Below are 15,438 nucleotides of genomic sequence, written 5' to 3'. Positions count from 1 at the left end.
GTCGATGTTACGGAGGTGGAAATGGATGGTCTTAGTGACGTACAGGTATGTGGTTAAGAGCTCATCTCAAGGTCAAATGTGACACTAAGGTTGCGAACAGTCTGGCGCAGACTCCGAGTTGCCAGGGATAGAGGGATGAAGTCAGTGATAAGGAAGAAAAAATATTTGTGGTGGGGACCAGAGACAATGACTTCAGTTTCCAGTATTTAACTGGAGGAAATTGCCACTTAGCCATGACTGGATGTCAAACAATCTGCCAATTCATTGGCAGTGCAGGAATTGGGAGAGGTGGTGATGAGGTAAAGTTGGGTGTCGCCAGCATTAAAGTGGAAAATTAGGTGTTTTCAGATGTTGTTGTTAAGGGGCAGCATGTAGATGAGAAATAAGAGGCACCAAGGATAATTGCTTGGGGACACCAGAGCCAACAGTGCCAGAGTGGGAAGAGACTGCTTAGTACAGCAGTGGCAATAGTGGCCATGTGCCAGACACACATACCATGTGCCAGATTGGTAAAGATGTGATTCCACACATTTTGTGACTGTGTAGCTCTGACATTGAACAGATGCCAGTAATATTTCTTTTTGATGGAATGAGTGTAAGAATTTTATACGAAACAAAAGAAAGTCAAATTTCTCTGCATAAAACATCTTAGCAAATCTCTTAAAACATCCCAATAATATAGATAATTACATTGATGTTCAGTTGACTTATCGTACAAGCAGATGGAGCAGTCAATGTGTGCACAATTGTTATAAAGAAAGCCAAACTGCATTACTCAAGTATTCCCATTTCCTGTCAGTGATTCAGGAGTTAGAGGGTTGTTAAGAATTAGCACCTCCACAGTGAATGGCTTGTTGCATCTCATGTAGGAAAAAAAATGAATGAAACACAAAAAGATAAAGATTTTGTTCGTCATCTTTCAAAAATAAACATAGACAAAATATAGCTTCAAAAGAAAACATATATAAAATACAGAAATAAACATTGGTGCCCACTGCAGGAGGTTACCAAAGAAGTGGTTGAAAGCAAACTCAAAGCAGGTAGTGTATATTTTTTGAGCAGGTACAGCAGCTAATTCAGATTTGGGTAAGCTGCATTAAGATAAATACAAAAACTTTGTGCATCTGTAAAGAAAACAAGCACAAAATTAGGAGCAGGGTGGGGAGGCCAGTTGGCCCCTCAATCCTGCTCTACCATATGGTAGGATCACAGCTGATCTGATTATGGCCTCTATACGCTCATACCCTTTGAATATCTAAAATATCTGAAAGAAAATTACTTTCTAGAACTCAAAATCAAGCAAGTTGCATTGCCTTAGATTTCCTTATTCAGTTTTAGTATAATTTATGAAGGGGAATATTTAATGGTTCATAAGCCTTTGAAGACTAGTAGACTCTACTGCAGCAAAAATGATCAAAAGAAAAATCAAGAATTGAAGAGATTAAAGACTACATTGGTGTATCAGCCTGACTGTGGCACAAATTTAACTCCATTGCACTGCAGCAGAGAGAGGCAGGACATGGGTTTACGTTGATTCTCCGCATAGCAAGTTCTTATCTTGATTTGAATATGAATGGAGAAGGAGAAATAAAAGTTACAGATCTGCATAGAAGGCAGTGGCTGATGTCCATCTAAATGCTGCCAAATGGTTTCCTCCCACAATCTGAAAGACGTGCTGGTTAAATGCATTGGCCATGCTAAATTCTCCCTCAGTATTACCGGAACAGGCGCCAGAGTGTGGTGACTAGGGGATTTTCACAGTAACTTTAAATGGGAAGAAAAGTGCAAGAGAACAACAATGGGTAGAAACACCAAGCCGTACTCTGAAAGCTAACTACATTTCAGCAATCTAATGACTGGTTTGACCAGAGAGCATAACCTTCACTAATTCATAAGAACATATGAGATAAGAGCAGTGGACAACTGGCCCCTCAATCCTGTTACATCATTCAATATCGTGATTTTTCTTTATTCATTCAAGGGATGTGGGATTCAGTGGCTAGATAGCACTTACTGCCCATCCCCAAATGCCCTCGAGAAGGTCGTGGGCATGCTGCCTTCTTGAATCACTTCAGTCCATCCACAAGAGTTCCAGAATTTTGACAGTGAAGCAAGAATGATTTATTTACAAGCCAGGATGGTGAGTGGTGCTAAGACGCTTGGGTGAGTTCCTGCAATACAAGTGTTTTAGGCGAGCCAGAGGAGGGGCCAAAAGAGGTGGGGGAGTAGCAGTATTAGTTGGAGAGCATATTACAGCGGTGCAGAGGGAGGACAATTCAGAGGGGTCGTGGAACGAGTCACTGTGGGTGGAGCTCAGAAACAGGAAGGGCGCAGTCACTATGTTGGGGGTATACTACAGGCCCCCCCCAACAGCCCAAGGGAAGTGGAAGAACGGATATGTCAGGAGATAATGAATAGGTGCAGGAAAAATAGGGTTGTTGTAGTGGGAGACTTCAATTTCCCTGGTGTAGACTGGAAATCGCGTAGGGCTGGGAGTCTGAATGGGGAGGCATTCGTAAAATGCGTACAGGAAGGTTCTTTGGAACAATATGTAGATCGCCCGACTAGAGAGGGGGCTATACTGGACCTAGTACTGGGGAATGAGCCCGCTCAGGTCTTCAAAAGTTTCGGTAGGGGAACATGTGACAAATAGTGACCACAATTCTGTTAGTTTTAGGATAGTGATGGAAAAGGATGAGTGGTGTCCCAAGGGTAAGGTGTTGGATTGGGGGAAGGCTAACTTTAATGGGATTAGGCAGAAATTGGCAGCTGTTGATTGGGAGAGGCTGTTTGAGGGTAAATCCACATCTAGCATGTGGGAGTCTTTTAAGGAACAGTTGTTAGGGCTGCAGGATAGGCATGTGCCTGTAAAAAAGGATAGGAAGGGTAAGATTCGAGAGCCGTGGATAACCAGGGAAATTGAGGGATTGGTCAAAAAGAAAAGAGTGGCGTACGTTAGGTCCAGGCAGCTAAAACCGGAGGGAGCTCTGGAGGAATACAAAGAAAGTAGGAAAGAACTCAAACGAGGAATTAGAAGGGCAAAAAGGGGTCACGAAATGTCCTTGGCAGACAGGATTAAGGAGAATCCCAAGGCATTTTATTGATACGTTAGGAACAAAAGGGTTGTCAGGGAAAAAATCGGACCTCTCAGGGACAAAAGTGGGGAATTATGCTTAGAGCCCAACGAAGTAGGGGAGATCCTAAAAGAATACTTTGCGTCGGTATTCACAAAGGAGAGGGATGTGTTGACTGGGAGTGTCTCGGAGGGGAGTGCTGACCCGATAGAGAAAATCTCCATTACAAGGGAGGAAGTGTTAGGTTTTTTAGGGAAGATAAAGACTGACAAATCCCCAGGGCCTGATGGAATCTATCCCAGGCTGCTCAGGGAAACGAGAGATGAAATCGCTGGGCCTCTGACGCAAATCTTTGTCTCGTCACTGGACACAGGTGAGGTCCCAGAGGACTGGAGGATAGCTAATGTGGTCCCGTTATTTAAGAAGGGGAGGAAGGATAACCCGGGAAATTATAGGCCGGTGAGCTTGACGTCCGTGGTAGGGAAGTTGTTGGAGAGGATTCTTAGAGGTAGGATGTATGCGCATTTAGAAAGGAATAAACTCATTAACGATAGTCAGCATGGTTTTGTGAGAGGGAGGTCATGCCTCACTAACCTGGTGGAGTTTTTTGAAGAAGTGACTAGAATGGTTGACGAGGGAAGGGCCGTGGATGTCGTCTACATGGACTTTAGTAAGGCGTTTGACAAAGTCCCTCATGGTAGGTTGGTGCAAAAGGTTGGATCTCATGGGATAAAGGGGGAGGTGGCTAGAGGGGTGGAAAACTGGCTTGGTCACAGAAGACAGAGGGTGGTAGTGGAAGGGTCTTTTTCCGGCTGGATGCCTGTGACTAGTGGTGTTCCGCAGGGCTCTGTATTGGGACCTCTGCTGTTTGTGATTTATATAAATGATCTGGAAGAAGGTGTAACTGGGGTGATCAGTAAGTTTGCGGACGACACGAAAATGGCTGGACTTGCAGATAGTGAGGAACATTGTCAGAGGCTACAGAAGGATATAGATAGGCTGGAAATTTGGGCAAAGAAATGGCAGATGGAGTTCAATCCTGATAAATGCGAAGTGATGCATTTTGGTAGAACTAACGTAGGGGGGTGCTATACGATAAATGGCAGAACCATAAAGGGTGTAGATACGCAGAGGGACTTGGTGTGCAAGTCCACAGATCCTTGAAGGTGACGTCACAGGTGGAGAAGGTAGTGAATAAGGCATATGGCATGCTTGCCTTTATAGGACGGGGCATAGAGTATAAAAGTTGGGGTCTGATGTTGCAGTTGTATAGAACGTTGGTTCGGCCCATTTGGAATACTGTGCCCAATTCTGGTCGCCACACTACCGGAAGGACATGGAGGCTTTAGAGAGAGTGCAGAGGAGGTTTACCAGGATGTTGCCTGGTATGGAAGGGCTTAGTTATGAGGAGAGATTGGGTAAACTGGGGTTGTTCTCCCTGGAAAGACGGAGGATGAGGGGTGACCTAATAGAGGTGTATAAAATTATGAAAGGCATAGATAGGGTGAACGGTGGGAAGCTTTTTCCCAGATCGGTGGTGACGTTCACGAGGGGTCATAGGTTCAAGGTGAGGTTGGGGGGGGTTTAACACAGATATCAGAAGGACGTATTTTACACAGAGGGTGGTGGGGGCCTGGAATGTGCTGCCGGGCAAGGTGGTGGAGGCGGACACACTGGGAACGTTTAAGACTTATCATAGCCACATGAACGGAGTGGGAATGGAGAGATACAAAAGAATGGTCTAGTTTGGACCAGGGAGCGGCGCGGGCTTGAAGGGCCGAAGGGCCTGTTCCTGTGCTGTATTGTTCTTTATAGATGGCACATGCTGCTGTCGCTGTGGTTTAATGGTTTGTGGATGGGGTGCCAATCAAGCAGGGCTGCTTTGTCCTAGATGGTGTCAAGCTTCTTGAGTTTTGTTAAAGCTGTACTCATCCAGGCAAGGGAGAGTATTCCATCACACTCCTGATTTGCGCCTTGCAGATGGAGGACAAGTTTTGGGGAGTCAGGAGATGAGTTAGATGTCGCAAGATCCCTAGCTTCTGACCTGCTCTTTTAGCCACAGTACTTATATGGCTAGTCCAGTTCAGTTTCTAGTCAATGGTAACCTCCAGGAGGTTGATACAAGGGGATTCAACGATGATAATGCCATTGAATGTCAAGGGTCGGTAGTTAGATTCTCTCTCGTTGGAGATGGTCATTGCCTGGCTCTTAGGAGGCACAAATATTACTTGCCAGTCAGCCTAGACCTGGACACTGTCCAGGTCTTGCTGCATTTGGAATGGGCTGCTTCAGCATCTGGGGAGTCATGAATAGTGCTTCACATTGTTTAGCGGACATTCCCACTTCTGACCTTATGATGGAAGGAAGGTCATTGGTGAAGCAGCTGAAGATGGGTGGACCCAGGACTGGACACCAGTAGCAGAGATGACGGACAACCAATAACAACAACCTTCCTTGTGCTAGGTGTGAAAGGAAGATGTGGCCAATCTTCTATCTCAGTTCCACTTTCCTAGCCCTATTCCAATATTCCTTGATTCTCTTAGTGCCCAAATTTTTTCCAGCATTTGGATCAATGTCAGCCACTGATCCCAGCATTTTCAATTCTCAGCCCTGAGGACAGCATACGAAAGATCCAGCTGATGCTCTGGAAATGAAACTCTCTTTGACTCCCTCAAGTTCATTCGAAAACAAAACCTATGGATAATTCAAGATTAGTCAGCACAGAAATTATTCCACCATATATGGAGGTAGTGATTTTGTTTTGCCTTTTTCATTTTCCTTGATCATTCACAGGCAATAAGTTTTAATTCAAAAATATGCAGCTGCTGCTAATTTTTATCTGCAAAACTTTGCATTAATTTCTCCTTTGGAGTTTAAAACATTCAAAATGATGAAATTAAATGTCAGATTTGATTTGCAAAATTGGCTCGGGCAAGCTTATTTTATGATCGTTAGGGTCACAGTGGTGGAATTCTTCCATGAACAGATGTTTTCATCTCATTTAAGATCCATTAAACTGTTGTATTTTGTCCTCAAACCAATCCTTTATAAAGAATCTGACTTCACCCCCAGCATACCTATCCAGCAATGATATATACATGCAAACCCAGCGTTAGAGTGACTTGGCGGTAATATAATCCATCAGCCTTCAAAATTATAGTAAATGAAATTCAGGAATTTTCTTCCATTTATCTGTAAAATATTCCATAAAGGAATGCTACGTATTTGGGAGTTGTCATTCGAATCCCCTTACCCTATGTAGGATTGCTCTCCCAGCACTTTGGTTAACACTCAACAAACAGCGGTTCACTGATTATCCAGGCAAATGGTGTTTTGAGATCTTGCTGTTTATGAAACAGTGGATGTGTTGGCCCACACAAAAGAAGAATTAGTGCATTTCAAAGTAACTCATTACATTTGAACTGCTTTGAGGTATTCCTGAAAAATTATATGAATCTAAATTTTAATTTCTCTCTTCCTCCATCCCCTCCAAATTGGCTTTTCAGTAATCTCTGCCAGTTGCAGTAGTCGATGGCTGGCGTTAAGTTGCTCCTGGGACAGGGCACGTTGGGCACTTTGTAGTGATGATTAAATTCTGCGATCATTTTTACCTACCCATCTGTTGCTCCAGCTGCATATGATAAACATACCCTCATCCACACGGTACAAAAATATCACGAAGTACATTATTTACTCGAATCAGGTCTCCTGATCTAGAACATAGTTCATTAACATTAAGTGCGCCTGGGGTCCTTTCTCGCCATTTTTTAATCTATTATTTTATGAGCAAAGCTAAAATTAATTAGTAATAATTGCTAACCTGTCAATGATTTATGTGGTGCGGTTTGGCTCATTTCTGAAGCTTCAACTTGACATGGATCTGAAGTTTGCAATTTGCCATCAGACATTCTCCTATAAATGTTGAAGCCAGTTTTATTTTTATAGTAACTATCAAACCGGAAGCAGAAATTACACAATTTTATCAAAAGAAAAGATTAAAAGATAAAGGCCAGCGATGGTGTAGAAAGTTGAAGAGTTTCCAGACTCTGGTTGCGTGTCTTGTGAGCAGTATGAAATCATTACTGACTCAGGTATTTATGCAGTTTTTCCCATTTCCTCTCCAAAGGTCTCTACAGTCACTCACAGAGCATTCCTGCCGACTCCCACCTAAACACACATTTCCTGTTTATACCAAAATTGTCTCTTATCTGGCAAGCTTCATAAGAGCAGGTGATTAACAACATAACTCTGAGTGGTTACCAAATAACTTTTCAATTGTTTTCCTAATTTGAAAACAACATGTTATTAACTCTTGTGCACTTTAATATATCACTGTTTGAGCAATCATACTATTGATGCAAATTGAACAACAATAACTTGTACTTATACAGTGCATTTAATGTCAAGAAATGTCCCAAGGTGTTACAAAGTATGACACCGAGCCACACGAGGAGATATCAGATCAGGTGACCAAGAGGTAGGATTTAAGAACTGTCTTGAAAGGCAGAGAGATGTAGGGAGGGAATTCCGAAACCTGGGGCCCAGGCAACTGAAAGCATGGCCAACAATAGTGGAACAACTATAATTGAGAAAACACAAGAGGCCAGAATTAGAGAAGCACAGATTTCTCAGAGGATGTGGGGTTGGAGGAGATTTCAGAGATAAGAAGGGGCAAAGCCATGGAGGGATTTGAAAACAAGGATGAAAATTTAAAAACCGAAACATTATTTACCATGTAAGCAATGAAGAATTTCTCTCCTCAATCCTTTCCAGAAGTTCCATCCACTTGTTTAGCATTGTACATGAACAATTTCTTGCACATCATTCCTGCAATTGGGTCTTACCAGTTTTAATTCTGTGCTGTCATCCCATTTTACAGTTTAACCCTGAAATCATGCTTCATGTATCTCTCCATACCATCTACCATTTTACACTTGACTCCATAAAATGCTCTCTCAATCATGAACTTTCAAAACCAAAAGCCACAGATTCTTTCCATCGCTGTTCAGACATTTCCTGGGGCCAGAGTTCAATTAACAGTGGAGCACGATGGACATCATGTGATGTAAGCATGGGAGCAGCTGCGTTTTCACGAGCTCAGGCACTACTCATCATTTAATCCTTTTTCTATCCTGATACGCAATCCATAATTTTCCAATCCTGATGTGTATAATCTGTGCTATTATCCTGGAAGATCCTGGCTAAATTTTAACAAAGGGGGGGCCGAGTTAAGTTAAGAAAATCCTTGTCTGATCGAGGCGGTCGGAGATGTCAGGGGCGAGGGAATCAGTTTGCAGTGGGGGTTAAGCTGGCGAGAGGACCTATTCTTCAGTGATGCTGCTGTTGGCGTTAAGAGGATGGCGGCCATTATGAGTGATGGTGTGGATGACGGTCTTGGCTCTCTGGCACAGATTGTTGGTGTTCATTTTGATGAGCTGCGAAGTATCCTGAAGAGAATGGATGAGGTGGAGAAGAGAATCCTGTCAACGGAGAGGCAGTTTCCTCAGTGAAAGCTCACTTTCAGCTCTTGGAAGTCCTGCTGCATGGTGTGTCGTACATCCTGGCTGACTCGGGGAGCTGGGACCAGAGAAGGAGTATCCGTGCACCCAGTCTCCCGCGAGGTCTTGGGGATGAATTCCCACCCGAATTTGAGAATTAGTTGCCATGTTTCCCGATCTTGATTGGAGGGCTGGGTGTCTTGGGTTCGATGTTCTCAACACTGGGCATGTGGCATATTGCAAGAACTTTGGTGCTTGGGATTTTGTGCTGCGAGTTGATGCAGATAGATCTTTAAACAGTGGGAGTGAAATGGGTCTAGTTGCTTTATGTAACATCAGTAATTTGTCTGTGCCTTCCAGCCAAGGGGATTTGAGAACCACTGCCTGGTGAAGTTAGATCTTTGTTTTGAGATAAACCCTATGCTCTCTCCTCACCTCTGGGTGAGCCTGCCGAATGCTGAGCATGCTTTTGCCAGGATGATTTCATCATTCAACATGGTTGAAGAGAGTACCCTCAAGACAGCAGATCCTCTGAACTAAGTTGAGGGACTGTTGTGTCTTGGAGTTTGTGGTCAGGGGCAGGTTGGTACAAGATCTTTATTTTTCTAACTTAAAGACTGAAGTATTCTGAAGTTTGGGCAAAGCAGCCAACGAGGAGCTGGATCTCCTCTTGAGTTTGTGCTATGGGAGCACAATCAGTAAACGAGAGTTCACTTTGTAGCTGCTCTGTGATCTTTGTGCCAGCCTCAAGTCTTTGCAGAGTGAAGAGATTGTTGTCTGTCCTGAACTTTGTATGTTGAGATCTCAGAGTGCATACAAGAACATAGCATGGCATAGCAAACAGAACTAGAGTCATTACACAGCTTGATGCCATTGGTGGTAGAACCATAAACACGCAGTTGATTTGCAGCCCTGGTAACTTTAGCTTGTGATGGATCAACAGCAAACTCATCCAGACAGAATGCTGTGGAAGTGATTTTAGGGAGGTGTTGCACACTATGAACGCTTGGTTCAGTAGATTGTTAAAGTGTTCTGTTGAATGAGGGGGAATCTCACACCTAAACCATAAGACCATAAGACGTAGGAGCAGAATTAGGCCACTCAGCCCATCGAGTCTGCTCTGCCATTCAATCATGGCTGATATTTTTCTCATCCCTAATCTCCTGTCTTTTTCCCGTAACCCCAATCCCCTTATTAATCAAGATAAGACCTGTTCAGTTGGTTCTGAATGTCATCTGCGAAGAGGGCGGGTGTTGTACTGTTGCTTTTTGGGCCATAAACAGATCAGAAACGTTCATGAATAGCCATCAGTTTGTGTTATCAGATGCTTCCTGAAGCTCTGCAGCCTTGTTCTCCATGATCAGTTCTTCAACTTCGTTGAGCCTGCAGCATGCGTTTTGTTTGATGATATGTGGCTTTTCCTAATTGTCAGATATGCAGGAGCAGTGAGCATTGTACACTCCATCCAATATTGACTATATCTTGGTTGTTCTTGTCAAACCAATCTTGATGCTTCCATTTAACAAATCCAAAGACCTCGGGTGCAGTTTGTCCAGGGACACCCCTTAACTTCTTCTGAGAATGTTAAATGTCAGTATTTTCTGGGAGGCCAGTGAGCTTTATGGCTTATTTTTGTTCCAGCTCCTGTCTCTCGGCCGAGTCTTTTAAGATAGTTGCATCAAGCTTCCTTTGTGGTTTGACAGCTTATACCTTGTCATGGCACTTTAAGTGTTATCTTAAAAGGACATACTACTCCTGCAAGTCAAAGGTCTGACCAGCATTCAGCACCTCTGAGGCAGTGGGCTGAGTGCATGGCCTTGAGGTCTCTCTGTCATACAATAGCTGTAATGTATTCCAACATGTGCCAATACTTAGATCATTGTGAATCATGTTGTTTTCAGTTTTTCAACTTATTGGAAGATTGCGTTTGTGATGGCAAGGTCAAGCTTGCGACACTGAGAGAGAAGGCAGCAGTCATGGGAATTTACTCTGCCAATGCAGTGGTGTCCCAATACTCCCCTCCGTGTTATAGTCTGTACCAACACAGGCATTGGAATCACTAAAGATCAGGAGTTTGTTCTGATGTGGTACTCCTCTGATGATCGTGGTGTGTGGTGTGGGTGCGCGTGCAAGTGACTGTTGGCACATATACGCTGATGAATGCTGCATTCTGGTTCCGAGCAACACTTATTCAAAATACGATGAGTTGGTAGGAATCATAGAATCCCTACTGTGCAGAAGGAACTCATTCGGCCCATCGAGTCAGCACCGACCAGAACCTTGCCCAGGGCCCTATTCCCGTAACCCCACATATTTACCCTGCTAATCCCCCTGACACTAGGGGTCAATTTAACATGGCCAATCAACCTAACCCGCACATCTTCGGACTGTGGGAGGAAACCGGAGCACCGGAAAAGCAGAGCGACTGGAAGCTAATTATGGAACAGACACACTGGCAGAGTCCACAATATGTTGCTTCCACCAATCCTGACTGAGAATAGGACAGATACCATGGACTGTGTGAATAATGGCAAAAAAAGGGGGAAAAAAACACTTGCTTTCAAAGTAAAACAACATATTAAAGCTAAAAATGGAAGGATATAAATTCAAGGACTTTTAGTTTGAAACTAAAACCATCTATAAGAGTTTGTGGAAATAAGACTGGGTGACCGCTTGGCAGAACACCTTCCGTTTGTCCACAAGCAGGACCCAGACATTCCTGTCACTTGCCACTTCAACACACCACACGACTGTCCTGTCCTCATGTCTGTCCTTGGCCTTTTGCAATGTTCCAGCAAACCCCAAATCAAACTGGAGGAACAGCATCTCATCTTCCGATTGGGCACTTTACAGCCCGCTGGACTGAACATTAAGTTCAACAACTTCTGAGCATGAACTCTCCCCTCCACCTTTAGGGGGGGGGGGGGGGGGGGGGGCACAGCACGGGTGGGAGAGAGAGAAAGACAGTGCAGGAGGGAGAGAGGGTGGGACAGTGAGAAAGGGAGGGGGTGGGACAACCGGAGGGGGTGGGACAGCGAGAGAGAGAGAGAGAGAGAGAGGGGGGGCAGCGAGAGAGAGAGAGAGGGGGGGCAGCGAGAGAGAGAGAGAGGGGGGGCAGCGAGAGAGAGAGAGAGGGGGGGCAGCGAGAGAGAGAGAGAGGGGGGGCAGCGAGAGAGAGAGAGAGGGGGGGCAGCGAGAGAGAGAGAGAGGGGGGGCAGCGAGAGAGAGAGAGAGGGGGGGCAGCGAGAGAGAGAGAGAGGGGGGGCAGCGAGAGAGAGAGAGAGGGGGGGCAGCGAGAGAGAGAGAGAGGGGGGCAGCGAGAGAGAGAGAGAGGGGGGGACAGCGAGAGAGAGAGAGGGGGGGACAGCGAGAGAGAGAGAGGGGGGGACAGCGAGAGAGAGAGAGGGGGGGCAGCGAGAGAGAGAGGGGGGGCAGCGAGAGAGAGAGGGGGGGCAGCGAGAGAGAGAGGGGGGGCAGCGAGAGAGAGAGGGGGGGCAGCGAGAGAGAGAGGGGGGGCAGCGAGAGAGAGAGGGGGGGCAGCGAGAGAGAGAGGGGGGGCAGCGAGAGAGAGAGAGGGGGGCAGCGAGAGAGAGAGGGGGGGCAGCGAGAGAGAGAGGGGGGGCAGCGAGAGAGAGAGGGGGGGCAGCGAGAGAGAGAGGGGGGGCAGCGAGAGAGAGAGGGGGGGCAGCGAGAGAGAGAGGGGGGGCAGCGAGAGAGAGAGGGGGGGCAGCGAGAGAGAGAGGGGGGCAGCGAGAGAGAGAGGGGGGGCAGCGAGAGAGAGAGGGGGGGCAGCGAGAGAGAGAGGGGGGGCAGCGAGAGAGAGAGGGGGGGCAGCGAGACAGAGAGGGGGGGCAGCGAGACAGAGAGGGGGGGCAGCGAGACAGAGAGGGGGGGCAGCGAGACAGAGAGGGGGGGCAGCGAGACAGAGAGGGGGGGCAGCGAGACAGAGAGGGGGGGCAGCGAGACAGAGAGGGGGGCAGCGAGAGAGAGAGGGGGGGCAGCGAGAGAGAGAGGGGGGGCAGCGAGAGAGAGAGGGGGGGCAGCGAGAGAGAGAGGGGGGGCAGCGAGAGAGAGAGGGGGGGCAGCGAGAGAGAGAGGGGGGGCAGCGAGAGAGAGAGGGGGGGCAGCGAGAGAGAGAGGGGGCAGCGAGAGAGAGAGAGGGGGGCAGCGAGAGAGAGAGGGGGGGCAGCGAGAGAGAGAGGGGGGGCAGCGAGAGAGAGAGGGGGGGCAGCGAGAGAGAGAGGGGGGGCAGCGAGGAGAGAGGGGGGGCAGCGAGAGAGAGAGGGGGGGCAGCGAGAGAGAGAGGGGGGGCAGCGAGAGAGAGAGGGGGGGCAGCGAGAGAGAGAGGGGGGGCAGCGAGAGAGAGAGGGGGGGCAGCGAGAGAGAGAGGGGGGCAGCGAGAGAGAGGGGGGGCAGCGAGAGAGAGAGGGGGGCAGCGAGAGAGAGAGGGGGGGCAGCGAGAGAGAGAGGGGGGGCAGCGAGAGAGAGAGGGGGGGCAGCGAGAGAGAGAGGGGGGGCAGCGAGAGAGAGGGGGGGCAGCGAGAGAGAGAGGGGGGGCAGCGAGAGAGAGAGGGGGGCAGCGAGAGAGAGAGGGGGGGCAGCGAGAGAGAGAGGGGGGGCAGCGAGAGAGAGAGGGGGGGCAGCGAGAGAGAGAGGGGGGGCAGCGAGAGAGAGAGGGGGGCAGCGAGAGAGAGAGGGGGGCAGCGAGAGAGAGAGGGGGGCAGCGAGGAGAGAGGGGGGCAGCGAGAGAGAGAGGGGGGGCAGCGAGAGAGAGAGGGGGGGGCAGCGAGAGAGAGAGGGGGGGCAGCGAGAGAGAGAGGGGGGGCAGCGAGAGAGAGGGGGGGCAGCGAGAGAGAGAGGGGGGGCAGCGAGAGAGAGAGGGGGGCAGCGAGAGGGAGAGGGGGGGCAGCGAGAGGGAGAGGGGGGGCAGCGAGACGGAGAGGGGGGGCAGCGAGACGGAGAGGGGGGGCAGCGAGACGGAGAGGGGGGCAGCGAGACGGAGAGGGGGGGCAGCGAGACGGAGAGGGGGGGCAGCGAGACGGAGAGGGGGGGCAGCGAGACGGAGAGGGGGGCAGCAGGGTTTGAAATGTGTATACTTCAATGCCAGGAGTATTCGCAATAAAGTGGGTGAACTTGCAGCGTGGATCAGTACCTGGGACTTCGATGTTGTGGCTATTTCAGAGACATGGATAGAGCAGGGGCAGGAATGGATGCTGCAGGTCCCGGGGTTCAAATGTTTTAGTCGAAGTAGGGAAGGAGGTAGAAGAGGGGGAGGGGTAGCATTATTGGTCAGAGATTGTATCACAGTGTCAGAGAGGAGGTTTGATGAGGACTTATCTGTTGAGGTAGTATGGGCGGAGATTAGAAATAGGAGAGGAGAGGTCACCCTGTTGGGAGTCTTTTATAGACCTCCTAAAAGTTCTAGAGAGGTTGAGGAAAGGATTGCGGAGTCAATCCTGCTTAGGAGTGAAAGTAATAGGGCAATTGTTATGGGGGATTTTAACTTGACTAATATTGACTGGAATTGTTATAGCTCTAGCTCGTTAGAGGGGTCAGTTTTTGTTCAAAGCGTGCAGGAAGGTTTTTTGACTCAGTATGGAGACAGGCCAACTAGAGGTGAGGCTATATTGGATCTGGTGCTGGGAAATGAGCCAGACCAGGTGCTAGACTTGGAAGTTGGTGTGCATTTTGGTGATAGTGACCACAATTCGGTTACGTTCACCTTAGTGATGGAAAGGGATAGGCATGAACCTCGGGCCAGTGGTTTTAGCTGGGGGAAGGGTAATTATGAGGCTATTAGGAGAGAATTAGGAAACATAGGTTGGACTAGGAGATTACAGGGACTGGGAACGTCCGACATGTGGAGTTTTTTCAAGGAGCAGCTACTGCGAGTCTGTGATAGGTATGTCCCTGTCAGGCAAGGAGGAATTGGTAGGGCTAGGGAACCGTGGTGCACCAAAAAAGTTTCTTTGTTGGTTAAAAAGAAAAAGGAGGCTTATGTTCGGATGAGACGTGAGCACTCGGGTAGTGCACTAGAAAGCTTTAGATTGGCTAAGAGGGAGTTGAAGAGCGAGCTTAGAAGGGCTAAAAGGGGACATGAGAAGACTTTGGCGGATAGGGTTAAAGAGAATCCTAAGGCGTTCTATAGGTATGTCAAGAACAGAAGGTTGGTTAGGGCAAGTTTAGGGCCAGTTATAGATGGCAGAGGGAAGTTATGTGTGGAACCGGAGGAGATTGGTGAAGCATTGAACCAATATTTCTCTTCGGTGTTCACGCAAGGGGACATGAATATAGCTGAGGAGGACACTGGGTTGCAAGGGAGTAGAATAGACAGTATTACAGTTGATAAGGAGGATGTGCAGGATATTCTGGAGGGTCTGAAAATAGATAAATCCCCTGGTCCGGATGGGATTTATCCAAGGATTCTCTGGGAGGCAAGAGAAGTGATTGCAGAGCCTCTGGCTCTGATCTTCAGGTCGTCGTTGGCCTCTGGTATAGTACCAGAAGATTGGAGGTTAGCGAATGTTGTCCCATTGTTTAAGAAGGGGAACAGAGACTTCCCCGGGAATTATAGACCGGTGAGTCTCACTTCTGTTGTCGGCAAGATGTTGGAAAAAATTATAAGGGATAGGATTTATAGTTATTTGGAGAGTAATGAATTGATAGGTGATAGTCAGCATGGTTTTGTGGCAGGTAGGTCGTGCCTTACTAACCTTATTGAGTTTTTTGAGAAAGTGACCAAGGAGGTGGATGGGGGCAAGGCAGTGGACGTGGTATATATGGATTTTAGTAAGGCGTTTGATAAGGTTCACCATGGTAGGCTTCTGCAGAAAATGCAGATGTATGGGATTGGGGGTGATCTAGGA

General features: G+C 47.8%; 1 protein-coding gene across 9 annotated transcripts in view; it reads right to left on the bottom strand.

Moving 5' to 3' along the window:
* The window catches only part of znf438 (zinc finger protein 438), a 221,783-nt gene that overhangs the window by 142,792 nt on the left and 63,553 nt on the right, over nt 1-15,438 (bottom strand). The window contains exon 1 of one of the 9 annotated variants that reach the window (XM_078233425.1): nt 6,895-6,910. The exons of the other annotated variants lie outside the window; for them this stretch is intronic. The gene's annotated coding sequence lies outside the window, so the exon portion shown is untranslated. Of the gene's footprint in view, nt 1-6,894; nt 6,911-15,438 lie in introns of those variants that run through there. 9 annotated transcript variants of the gene reach the window in all.

This window comes from Mustelus asterias, chromosome 2, assembly GCF_964213995.1.
Source record: "Mustelus asterias chromosome 2, sMusAst1.hap1.1, whole genome shotgun sequence".
NCBI lineage: Eukaryota > Metazoa > Chordata > Chondrichthyes > Carcharhiniformes > Triakidae > Mustelus > Mustelus asterias.
The sequence above is the reverse complement of the archived record's forward strand: the minus strand, read 5'-3'. Positions and strand labels throughout refer to the sequence as shown.